Source organism: Triturus cristatus, chromosome 2_1 (genome assembly GCF_964204655.1).
Source record: "Triturus cristatus chromosome 2_1, aTriCri1.1, whole genome shotgun sequence".
NCBI lineage: Eukaryota > Metazoa > Chordata > Amphibia > Caudata > Salamandridae > Triturus > Triturus cristatus.
The window spans coordinates 816,684,295-816,698,115 of NC_140581.1; positions in this window are offsets into that span (position 1 = coordinate 816,684,295).

Sequence of the window (13,821 nt, forward strand, 5' to 3'; positions counted from 1 at the left end):
AAATTTGGGCCAACGACAATGAAATCCTGCCAGCCTACCAATCCGGCTTCAGGCCAGGAGCGTCAACATTGGATAACATCTTAGCTCTCGCTTATCTGGTAGAACAGTCCACTCAGAAAAAGCAGCCACCACTTTTTTGCATGTTTTGTGGACTATTCTGCGGCATTTGACAGCGTCAACCGGAGTCTGCTGTGGCGGAAATTACAAAACTAGGGGATACCTGTGAAGCTGCTGAAATCAGTAATCTCTCTTTATACTGGAACTTGGGTACGGGTGAAACTTGCGACAAATTCCGCAACTAAAAAGATCCACACAGCGCGGGGGTTAAAACAAGGCTGCGTACTAGCGCCTCTGCTTTTTAACCTATAAACTGCGGACCTCGGTAAAACAATATCCAATGGCACTCTGTTACCCCCCAAAATTGGGTCAATCAGACTATTTTTGATGAAGTATGCAGATGAAATGGTGCTACTGGACTACACCAAAACAGGCATGCAAAGAACATTGGATGCAATAAGCACTTATTAAAATTAAAATGATTTAAGAGCAAGCGCAGGAAAGGCGATGGTAGTAATATTTGGGAAGTATGCCAACAAACTTAAACAACTATTTAGAATGAGCAACTTGAAAATAGCAACAACAACCAAATCTAACTACTTGGGGGTTTGGCTCATGAGTAACAGGAAGTCCACAGCACATACTGCTTCCATCGAAACAAAAGCTAAAGCAGTAACGTATACCCTATGTAAATTGAATTCTAAACTAAACAGCCCGACAACCGAAATCATTAGAAAGGTTATAAGTGCTAAGCTACTCCCCTCAGTCACATACGGCCAATAAGCATTTCCCGTGGCATTAATTAATATCATGGAATGCGTCAATTGTCGAGCATTTAAGCAGATCTTCCAGATTCCTGCCCAAGCCTGGAATGCTTTGGTACGACTGGAATTCGGGCTAAATAAACAAAATTATGAAAATTGGGCATCGATCGTTCGGTACTACTGAGGGGTTTGTGCCACCCCTCCGTACACAATGAAAGCAATTCTGAAAGTAATTTTTACGAAAGGCAATAACTCATGGACCAACGGCCTGCACACTGCCTGCACTGAACTGCACCTTGACATGACCAAATTGCTGGATTTTATTCATCAACCTGGCACTTTAAAATCTATTCTAAAAAAACAAGTCAGACTACTATCCAAGGAAGATGGCATGAAGGAACTGGAGTTCTCCAGCAGTAATATTAGGATACTAGCAAGCTCCTATCAAGATTGACTAAGGCAGCCATACCTTGACGCCGCCCTAAACTAGACAATCTTAAAGTGAATCTTCTCAGTGAGACTTATGGTATTGCCGATAAAAGATATCTACACGCGCTGGAAAACTTTAGAGGTGGTTACTACTTGTAGACTGTGTCATCAGTATGAGGAATCTATGGTTCACCTGGTTTGCACATGTCATTGTTTGATCCACGCACGTCGCACTTTACTGAAACCTATGTTTTCAAAATATGGAACACGTACTTGCACAGATGCCTTGAAACTTCTTTTTAATTTGGAGATCTCAATGGAACTGGCCAGCTTAGCGAAATTTGCACACAAGGTGAAAGAACTCTTAGGCAAAGCCTCAGTCATGGACTAGAACCAGTTTACGGGTTTAACATATGTTTTACACCGATTTTATCTGTTTTACACCTTCTAAGTGCTGCGGTTTTAGATTTATCTCTCTATGTTTTTGCCATGAATATTAGGTCTGTTATTTATGCATCAACTAGATTGAAGAAAGTGAGTGGTGGAGACACTTTGCTTGATCTCTTTTGTAACAATTTTTATTAATTGACTCAATAAAATGTACTCATTCATTCATAACTTCACTAGGCTAGTTTAAATGTGCACTCCACACCAAAGACTTGAGCCTTGAGCTCTTCTTCAAAATCCACACCTTCGGAAACTTCTGGAAATTTATCACATAAATCTCCTCTCTCTTTTTGAACACCCTCTTCAAATTAGCAGTTCACTTAGGGCGGCTTAAAAGAGTTGTCCATATGGATGATGAGGCAAATGAGACAATGAGTTCTTCAGGAATGCAATTACACATTGCGGAAATGGTGAAATATATTGTCAAATGCAATGGGTTTGAAAAATTAGGAGACAAGTGGACAAGGAAACATGAGAAGATAAAGAAACCACCAGACCCAGCAAGGAAACTGGATTGAAAAAAGGAACCACCAGGTCTAGTTGAGGAAAATAATGAACAGGATGAGGAAGATGCTTTTGCTTACTCACTGAGAGAAATGGTGGGAGAAGTGCATGTTCATGTGCCACGGAACTTGCAGCACTTCCGAACACATTCCCAAAATTGAGAGACAAGCCTATGCTGTCGTACCCACAAGTTGATGGATTTGTTGGAATTTCAAAGGAGTTGTGTATTAATTTGAAAATGTTCTTTGACACTGTCACGCAAATTGAATTGTGGTTTGAATCTGAAGTTGTTGTGCAAGAGCCAGGTGAGGAGACAATGAAAAATATTTGCATGAACGCACCACCATTTTCTGTTGTTATGGAGAAAAATGAATCAGTACTTACTCTCCTGAAGGGCAGAGTGCCAGCAAAAGATCTTAATTTGGTACAGCTTAAAATAAACACACAAGAGCTAAAAGAATTGTTTCATGAGTTTTGGGAAAGTGTGTGTTTAGAGTTTAAACAACACAGTGGGAGAAAATATCCTGATGCCAGTGGCATGAGATTCTTTGTAACTCAGTTGGTTATTGGATTAATGTTCTTTGATCAGATCAGTGTGCACGTACAGCAAATATTGGGTGGTTTGCAAAGAAAATAGATAAATGGGATTCTGAAGGATGAAGGGTACCATAGTGCTGGATAAGGAATGAAGCAGAAAATGTTTGAGGAAAAACCAATGATGGTACAGAGGGAGTTTGCTCAGAAAAGTTTTCAGAATCAGTTTTTTGCAGAGAATGAAAGTGAGTTACAGTGTGTTGTTTCACACGCAGAAATAAAAGGTGCTCAAGGAAGATTTGGTGTTTCACAGGATAGAAGTAAAAGGTGTTTTGGTTTGTGCAAATTCAGGTATGATTGTTGCACTGCTGGAAAAAGTGTCCTTTTGCCATCTTTGTGACGGATTTGAGCACTGGAAGAAGAAATGCAAATTTAAATCTGATGCAGTAAATGGAAATGTGCAAACACAGAGAGAAATGCAGGTGCAAAATGTGTCAACTCAGCAAATGCAAATGTCAATTCAGAAACAGGTACCAATGACAGGAGTTTTTCAAGCTCAGATGCTCCCTCAAAATATGGAAAATGTTAAAATTAATTTAAATCAGTTATCTAAAGCAAGTGTAAATTCTTTCGAGAAAGAAAATCAGAATGCGTTTCAACAGGTTGCTGTATTTGAAAATTAGAGTTTTAGCCACAACAATTCTGAAATTACCAAGTCCATTGTGAAAACAGTGGAAGTTCTAGACTTACCCCACTTAGGAAAGAATGCCAAAGTTGTAGGAGTTTTAAGCAGAGAAATGACAAACACGGTTTTATAGAAGGTTGCAGCAAAAATAGGCCCATTTGACAAAAATTAACAATTTGTTGTTAGTGACTCAAGCACTGAAGACCTGGCTAGAAAGCATTTGTTTTGCAAATTAAACAGCACAGATAACTGTACACAAGATTATCTCAAATATCAGATTCCTAATGAGGATGTACAGTTTAAAATGATTACAAGAAATGGAAACACAATAGCTGACCAAGGTTAAGCACTTAAATCCAAATGTATTGTTATTAAGGTTCGGTGCTACTACTCCCAGCACCCACCGTTGATAGGTGCCACTGGTACAAAGCAGTTCTTTGAAAAGGGGAGGTGCACCCAATAATTGTACAGCACAGGCTGTGCTTCAGTTATTTTATATATTATTTTTGAATAAAGAAGATTTATGGACTGAACTGGCTCTGCTGAACAATTATTGGGTGCACCTCCCCTTTCCAATGAACTTCTTTGTACAGTTTAAAATGGCGCAACAAGAGACAGCTGTACGATTGTTTTCAGAAATAACAGTTGAAAGATGTAAGAATAATACAATGTGCAGAACAAGTCTTAGTCAAATTATAACCAGATGACATGTATTCAAGAACACTATCAGTTGCAGAGATTTTACCCACAATTGGAGATAAACTGAGTAAAGGATTTTTGATGAAATTGATTGGAAGTTTATGTAACTTTCTAATCACAGGTTTACAGAAACGAAATGAAAAGAACAGAATAGTGCAGGAGATTTGCAACATAACTGTTACATGTTGTCCTATGGTACCAAATCCAGCCAATATATTTTTTCACATTCCATCTGCTAAAGAATGGCTTACCTTTATTGATTTTTTCCAAGTTCATGTCACAGTGCCATTGCATGAGGATAGTGAGGAGTACTGTAAAAAAGAAGATGAATGTCTGGGACACATAATTGGAAAAGTAGCTAGAAAGGTGTCACCAGAGAGAGTGGAAGAAATTCACAAGATGAATCCACCTCATATTAAGAAAGAAGTCAGGATGTTTTTGGGAATGGTTGGCTGCTGTAGAGAGTGAATACCAAACCTTTTCCTAGTGGCTAAGCCTTTACTGAGGCTGACACACAAGGATGTGTCTGATCCGCTTCCATTGGACAACAATTGCACAAAAGCATTCCTAGAGCTGAACGAGAAAAAGTGTTGTGCCCCGGCACTAGGAATGCAAGTTTTTTCAAAAGAAAATATACCAATTTGCAGTGAGAGGGAGGGCTGCACTCTCTCAGTGCCTGTTCTAAAACATGTTGTGTTCAAATCTTTGTGACATATTTACCAATGACTCTTGACCCCATTGTCACAGAAGTACCCAGCTGCCTTAATTTAGTAGCTGTTGTAGATGTCAGTCATAACAAGAGTGAGAATATAATGATTGCATGTTCAATTACTGAAATGGTCCCTTCCTTTGTGGAGTTGCTACTAGAAATACTGTGATCAAAACATGTCTAAATTCAAATATATTGAGCTTGCTACCAGCAAATGAAATTGTTTGTGATGAAACTCAACCTGAATGTCTTGGTGTCACAAATGTATGTCTGAAGCCAATGTTAGACTTTAATGATGAACCCCTGATTGAGCCCAACAGTGTCCATTTTGTAGATGGCCCATGCTTGAGAGGTACCAATGGCACATTAGGAACATCACATGTTGTGTTCCCTATAAATTATGTTATCAAAGCTTCATGGCTTTCAGTAGTTACCACAGCCCAAAATTCGAAATTGATTGTCCTTACCTTTAAATGCAGTATGACTGCTCAAATTGGAGTCACTATTGTCATGGGAGAGAGAAATGGTATTTCAGTTGCACAATATTGTGTCCTGTTAGCCTATGCATTCAATTGAAATTTCACATGTGAATCTAAAAAGGATACTGTCTATCTGCATTACAAAAGACGTATAGATTAGATTTTACAGACAGAGATTTGGAAAGCTTGAATGTTTCAGGGAAACGATTACAAATTAAAGAGTTGATTAGCACACTGAAATGTTGGGGTGATTTGGACAAATGGAAAGGAAGATGAACCAATAAGAAAAAAGATGAAAATACCAAAGCGAATGTAGTTTCTTAGTCGTACCCTTTGAGAGAACCAGAGAAAAAGACAGAATCGGATGATACTGTTGGTACTTATCCAATGAGAGAAGTACCTGGAGGTGGTTATGTCTACGTTCCATGGTCGAGACAGGACATCTTGTCATTTACGAATAATTTTCCGAAATTGAGAGAAAAGCCTGTTGAATGGTACAGACAGGTTGAAAGATTTGTGAAAGTATCAAAAGTTGTGTGTGTTTATTTAGAGGGTCTTTTTGATATAGTGGTTCCAGCTGATTTGTGGATTGAGTGCAAAATTGCTGTAGATTGGCCAAATACAGAATACCAGAGATATCTCAAAACAGGAGCACCTTCTGATGAGGTTATGAAAAAATACACTCAGGTAATTACATATCTGAAAGGGAAGATTTCTAAAAAAACCAAAAACAGATTGGGTGAGGATTGATAGAACGACTCAACAACTGAAAGAATCAGTGCATGCATAGTATGAACGGCTTCTTGAAGTGTTTATACAGTTTAGTGGTATAGAAAACATAATTGAGAAGGAAATGGGACACTTTGTATATCGCTTTGCTTATGGTTTGAGACCAGAAATAAGTGTCATGATTTAACAACATCTAATATGTTGGCAGAGTTAATCAGTTGATGAAATTCTTCGTTATGCAAAATATTGTGGCATGACATAGAGATGAGACATGAGAAATTAAAGGAGAAATAGATGTTAGCACAAATGAGAGCAGCCAAGAAAGGAGGATACCTGAGTGTAGATGGGACTGATGATGGTCAGACTACAACTGGTATGAAAGGTTTAGTTTCAAATGGCAATACAGTGACACAGATGGTTCCGATGGGTCAAGTAAAAGGTAGAGGAAATTTTGGGAACATAGAAGATTTAAAACAAAAACATTCTTGTTTTAATTGTGGCAAGTTTGGACATTGGCATTGCGTGTGGAAGATGGTGTTGAATAATAATGGGACCTCAGGTTCAATTGATCAGGGACAAGAGCAGATGCAGAGTCAAAATCAGAACTATCAAATACAGATGAATCAGGTACAGAATCAAAATCAACAAGTGCAGATGACAAACAGGGGACAGAATTAGCAAATTCCACAAGCTCCAATGCCTAATGATAATGTGAATGGTAAAATGCAAAGACAAAGTGTAAATGCGGTTTGCATACAAATGCTTAAACAAATTCAAATGTGAAGGTTGTTTCACAGTATGTTTTGCAAACAGATGGGAGTCATTCGGATTCATCACAATGACGGTGCATGAGGGGGGTGGAGGAGTGCGTTCTTGACACATCTCTAGTGGTAGATCAGTCGGGTCCATATGTGGTTGGCGAGGTTGATGTTAATGCAGTTCCTTTCCTCATAGATACTGGTGCTACCCATTCCACTGTAAGAAATGTGGAAATTCCAAACCGACCTCTCTCAAGAGAAAATATCCAAGTTGTCGGAGTATCAAACAAACTCATTTAAACACCAATAACTAAGCCAAGTTAGGAATCCTAACTTTACTACTACTAAATGCCTTTTGTGAATCCCGAAAGTTGTAAAGTTAGGGTTTGGTCTCAGTTTAGTAGTAGTAAAGTTAAGAGTCCTAACTTTGCTACTACTAAATGCCTTTTGTGAATACCAAAAGTAGTACATTTAGGATTTTATCTCAGATTAATTCTGTGAATCTGCCCCCATTTTCCAAATCACCTCACTGCTTCAGTGTGCTAATCAACTCTTTAATATGTAATCGTTTCCCTGAAACATTCAAGTTTTCCAAATCTCTGTCTGTAAAATCTAGTCTATACGTTTTTGGTAATGCTTTTGACTTCTCAATGTCCACTCCATATTCTTGGGCTGTCTCAACAAATGTCTCATGTAAATTTCTCGTTCTTCGAGTAATAGTCTTACATAGAAACAACATCTCATCATCTTGAAATTTACTCAATCCCTCTGGACTCAGTCAGTCAGTCAAAAATCTTTATTCGGCTTAATGACAGCCATAAAAGAACAAATAAAACATTATTTTAACAATAATACGCATATTAAGATTTTAACCAATGTGAATGATCCCCAAGAATTCATTTTCCGACAACATTACGAAGTCGAACTGCAGCGGAGATATACTTATAGACCATAAGACAGGTGAATTCATTATTTAAAAGAAGTAAATGACATAGTGCAGGTTGACACTTTCTAATATTTAAAAATCTTAATAATGGTTTTAAAAAAGTGTGTCTAGGGTTAAAATACAATTTACAAAAAAACATAAAGTGCAAGGTGCTTTGTGCAGAAGTTGAATTACATGGACACAGTTCTAATTTGGCATCACAATATGCATCACGTGGGTACGATACCAGTAAATGAGCAATACCCATTCTGAACCTAATCAAATAAAACATCTTTGCTTGATTAAAATAGAATGAGATATAGGATTCAATTTGTGGGGAGCTAATTAGTAGTGAATGCTCAACGACCCTTTTTTTTACCATCTCTTGGCTATCTCTTTCATGCTTCAGGAGTAAAAGAAAATCACTTTTGAGCTTGGCCTTAGGAATTGCAGATATATTTCCGAGACTAATTGTACCTATAATAATTTCTTCTAGTACTCCTTTTAATTTAGTCACATCAACACAATCATCTTTACTCTGACCACTACAACCAGGAGCTATATCTTGAATCCACAGATCTAATTATTCTGGCAATGGACCCATTGATCTTTGTACATCTTCACCCAACTCACTTCTAGGTTTAGCAGGTGATTGTGTATTCAATCTTTCTTCAGTCTGTCTTAATCTCCTAGGTTCTTGATACACTACCCTTTTTGGTGTCTCATTTCTCCTTGAAATATTAATCAATTGTTCTTCATGCCTCAAAACTATACTCACGTTTGCACTGTTACTTCCACTGCTTCTTTCATTAGTCCTAGTTGCTTCTGGGACTGCCAAAGTATGTACTCGCGTAATACTCCGTCCATCACTATATAATGGAACTACTGGACCAATCGTTACTGGGACTGACAACACTTCTGGGTTTCTTACTGATTCCATCCTAATAATCGTCCTTTGCCTGTTCTCAATCTGAACATGTCTCACTCCATATCTCACGCTATTCTGGGGTTGTTCTTCAATTTGAATCAAAAGAGCACTAGGTATAACATTTGAAGTATGTGAATCATCTGTACTTAAACCAATCTGTTCCTCCTGATATGGGGGTGGCGATCTGTTCATTAATAATTCATTTAGTAATTCTTCATCAATGTCACCTGAATCCATTAGATTCACACTCACATTCTTATCTTGTATTTCTGTATTATTCTTTTTCTCTTTGGGCTTTCCCCTTTCAGTCTCATCAACCTCTCTAACAGGGAATAATCTGTTTGTTTCGATAACAGTACCTCTTCTCCACATTTTCTTGCGAGCATCCCACTTTGCTTCTAAATATCTGCTCACTCTATTCTTATACCTATTCTAATGCTTGTCTCTATTTCTCTTCTATGCTTCATACTCCCATTCTTCTAAAGCCTCATACTGCATTGGTTTTGGATTCAAACCATTTATCAAAATCTCAGGTTTTCCAAACTCCTTGTATTGAAAGTACCATTTTAAGGAAAAACTAATTCACCTTCATCCTCTGTATATTTCACCTAGCTCTTTAACCATGAACACGTATGATAACTCCTTTCTAATGCCATACATGCTGCTGGCGTACCTTCAGGAAATATTGGAATCTCTTCTCTAATTAGAATTGGTTGGACTTTGCTCAACAATGTCTTCAAAACTTTATTATTTTCATGTTCTCTGCTTACTGTAAGTAAAATATTATTAATGACTCTAATCTATGTAAAATCCTAACAACACTCTCTCCTGTGTTATGTTTTAAACTTCCAATCAATGTTATTTTCGCTGTCCAATAGCAGCGCAACTCACACCAACTAACCAGTACCAGCATGGCCCATCTGTGATGTTGGTCACCAACTGTCCAATATCAGCGCAGCTCTCTGTTACGTCAGTATTGTTCTTCCCCTGACCCTCCCTTTGCAAAATCAGCATCAAGGTCTTTAAGGTCTGTTTAAACAAATAAAACAAACTACATAAACACAAATTGTCTGCTCCACTAAAAGAAATTTCTAAAGTATATTCATGCACTCGAAGAGAAAAACCTACATTCCAACAATAAACCACGACCAGCATGATTCTTGTTTTCTCACAAGGGGAAGATTCTCGGGACTTCCCCAGTTGCGCTTACTGAAGTGACCCAAATAAACCCCCACTATTTCATTCAACAAAGTTCCCTTTACAATACTTTCAGTTCGACGACTGCATAGTATTGTATTACTAGCGGACAATGTACATCATCTTAGTGTAGCAAACACGAAGAACAGCCATTAGGCATATCCCGGGATCTCAGGCCTCGCCAGACCCGTTCAAAACTCAATGGGACAAAACTAGCTCAACATACATTTGAACCGTCAATTCCGTTTAATCAGCAAAAACTCCTTTTTCTCCACCTAGTATTTTAGTCTAAACTAACCATCCGATGCAACTACCAAAAACTGATGCAGCGGAAGCGGTGAGGGTGTCATATAATATCCCACACCAACCTCTATAATATCATAAGAAGCGTAAATACTATAAGGACGGGCCCATAAGTCATTTTCATTCCTGTTAGCAATATCAAAGGTCCTCCAATTGATCTTTGGTAGAGCTAAAAGGGACTAAGTAGATGTGAGAAGTTGGCCTGGTATATGCTGGTCACTAGTTAAAGTGGCCACCTTGCACCAGTACAATTCGAATCTTATGGTAGATAGGTTTAAGACAACCTTTTTAAGAAAGCTATCCTTGTGGTAGCTGTGGAAAGCAGCCTTCAGGCTAAGTCTTCAGAGGAATGTAAAGCAGCTTGTTTTACCTTATAATCTCTTGAATCACTAAATGAAAGGACACCACACAGGTATATATATAAAATATATATGTATTTATTTCTAACACACTCTACTAATCTCTTTGTGAGATTAGAAGTCAGGAACATATGCAAAAATCAACAGTTCACAACAAGTTAAGCACAAATATGGCTGGGGCCCTAGGGGCGTACCAAACAATATGCTAAAAAAGAGACTTAGGAAGGTCGACAAGACCTAGGGCCTGTAGAAGTGCTGGGGCCTCACTAATCCACCCAAGGCAGGTAAGTAAAGGACCCACGGGAGACGCATGCAGTGTGAGAACACAGCCGCGGATCCAAATAGACTTCAATGGAGCAAGTCGCGGTTGGAATTTTAAAGTTTTAGGATACTTTGGGAGAGTCTACAAGCAAGTCACTTACAGGGTTAGTAGTTCTAGAGCCAACACCCACAGGAGCACCTTAGTACTGGAGTTACCTCACCCAGGGAAGCCGGGTGCATAGGTGTCTTTTGGTGTCGGGTCGCTGCGTCGTTTTCAACGGGAGCCAAAGAAGACTTGCTGCTTGTGAAGACAGGAGAAGTGTCTGGTGGAATCCAAGGCTGGATTCAGAAGAAAGAAGACCTGAAAGCAGAAGGGACAGTGTTCAAAGTCACTTGGCAGTGACCCGGGGCAAGAAAGCTGGATGCCCACAGTCGTCGGGTGATTTCAGGTGATCACGGGTGTCTTGACTCTTCAGCCACAAGGTCCAGGAGGCATCGACGATGACTAAGAGCTGGATTCAGTGTTTGCCACGAAGTCTGCAGCTTATTGTGGTGTCGGCGACCAGATTGGAGCCAACAAGCATTGGCAACAGCAAGTCTCATGGAAAGTGTAAAAAGTAAGCGATGCAGACCAGCAAGGTCTGAGGGACGAGGGTAAGTCAGGGCAGGCTGGGAGCAACCAGGGGAGCCCTTTGGTTCTGTAGTAAAGTCTTCTGGGGACCCACAAGCCAACAGGCAAGGGATCGCGAAGATGCCTCGGGTGGATTCACTCACCAGGAGCCCACGGTCACTTGGGACAAGGTAGGCCTCTGATCTTCGGAGGAAATCCTGCTGGAGGCTTGGACCATATGTGGTCCAATGCACAAGTTCATAGAATGTCGTGAAGGGGTTGCACTCGACAATAGTGCACGGTACCCGGGTATTGCTGTTCACTTGTGGGGTCCACTTGCCTCAGCGACGCTGGTGACTCACGATGGCCTTGGAGAAGTCAGGAAATCCACTTCCGGGGCTGCAGGGACTTCGGACTCCGGCAGGAGCGGGAAAGTTTGCGACCGTTGATTCAAAGTTTTGGTGCCTGCCAAGCAGGGGAGTCACTCCTTGACTCCAAGGGAGATTCTTCAGTCTTCCAGAGGTAGTGGAACATCGAAGGTCCAGGATTCTTCTTCAGAGCATCATCCTGGGATATCTAGTTTGCAATGGCAACTTATACTACAAGGAAGAGAGGGACTAGCTCTATGACCTCACCTATGGGAGGGTCAGGGGAAATGGTGAGTGGGTGGCTACACCCACTTCCCTTTGTCCAGTTTCGCACCAGAGCAGGGGCTGGTAGCCCCTGAACCAGTTTGAGCTGGCATATGCACAGAGGAGCCTACTGCTCCCCCAGTGCAGGACTTCAAAGCACTCTAGGAGTGCACCCACCCAGCCCCAATATACTAAACCCTGTCTGGGAGGTAACCACACCTCCCTGTGACAGGATGCCTATTGTTGGGCCTCCTCCACTGTGAGTTTCGGTCAGCAGCAGGAGGGCAGCCCAGTGTCTGTGACTGGTGGCATCCATTTTGTGATGCCAGGGCTCTTCAGGATTCTACCGTGTTTCCACAGTGGGTACATGTCTATCCCTCTAGAAGGGTGGGACCATACTCCCACACCAGTTACTGGTGTGGGGGTATGATTCCAAAGCGTTTGACACCAAACACGACATGTTTTGATGCAGTCATCCCAAAGTTAGCATTTACCGCTAGGTTATAATGCACTTAAGAGTATATGGTTTAACCGCATCCACAAACAGCCACAGAGAATGGACTCTGAGAGCTGCAGAGGGGCCCTGCTCAGGCAGAGGCACCCCCTCACATGGAAAACAAGCACCCTGCCCTCAGGATTGATAGGGCCTGCCAGAGGGGTGACTGATAGGTTTATATGTGTGTGCAGGTAGAGATATAGTGTACCTATATCTCAGTGAGGAGTGCTAACACTACCTCACCCAGGCTGCAGTAGCAGGCCTGTGGTGTCAGATTTAATCTGCTTCCCAGGGGTGGCATAATACATGCTTCAGCCCCTGGTAGGCCTGTGAAGTACCTATTCCCTTGGCACCTAAGGTACCATATACTAGGGGCTCATAAGGCACCACAGTATCCAATAACTAGTGCATCTAATATGCACTCCAAGTTGTTTAGAGAGAACAGAGAGGCTGGGGCCCTGATTAGCAGGGTCCCAGCCAGACTATAGCCAGAAACCAGTGTTAACATCAGAAAAAAACTGGGGGCAACATAAGTGCAGATCCTACTCTCCTACACAACCCCCCCCAAACGCAGAGACACTAAACTAACCTTGACCAGTTGAGTCTTCGTGTTCTAAGTGGAAATACCTTGAGAATCCATCTGCATTGGCATGTTGGGTGCCAGGTCTATGTTCCACTATATAGTCCATCCCCATGTGTGTGTATATATATATATATTCACTGAAAAAAACGTAGGTTTCAGGGGCGTTATAGTTAGCTGGACTTTTCACTCGTTCAAAACCATTGAAATTCCCCCGTTATAGTTAGTTCAGCTAACTATAACTTGCGCGCCCGCAATGCACTGCTGATGACGTCACATATTACATCACTCATGACATGGTCAGTGACATCACTCATGACATCACTGATGACATCTCAAATGACATAACTGATGACATCACTGATGACATCATCCAGTGAATGTGTGTTTTTCTGAAAATTACATATGTTTTATATATGTATATCTCAAGGTCGATGGAAGAATAAATGGGTATATAAGTGTCTAAATGGATGATTTGTTTTTGAAAAATTGATTGTGTAACTGACTAAGTATATCTTAGTGAATACATGGCTTAGTGAGTAATGTTTAAATATGTAAATATCTGTATCAGTCTCTCACTTTGTATATAAGTGGCTGCATGCGTTGGTGAGTAGCTAAATGAGTGTCTATATAGGTTATTAGTTGTTTTTTTGAGTATCAGTATGAGTGTCTGAGTGTCTGTATGGTTCGGTGGGGGGTATTACGTAGTGCATAGGTGCATGAATGAGTGACGCAC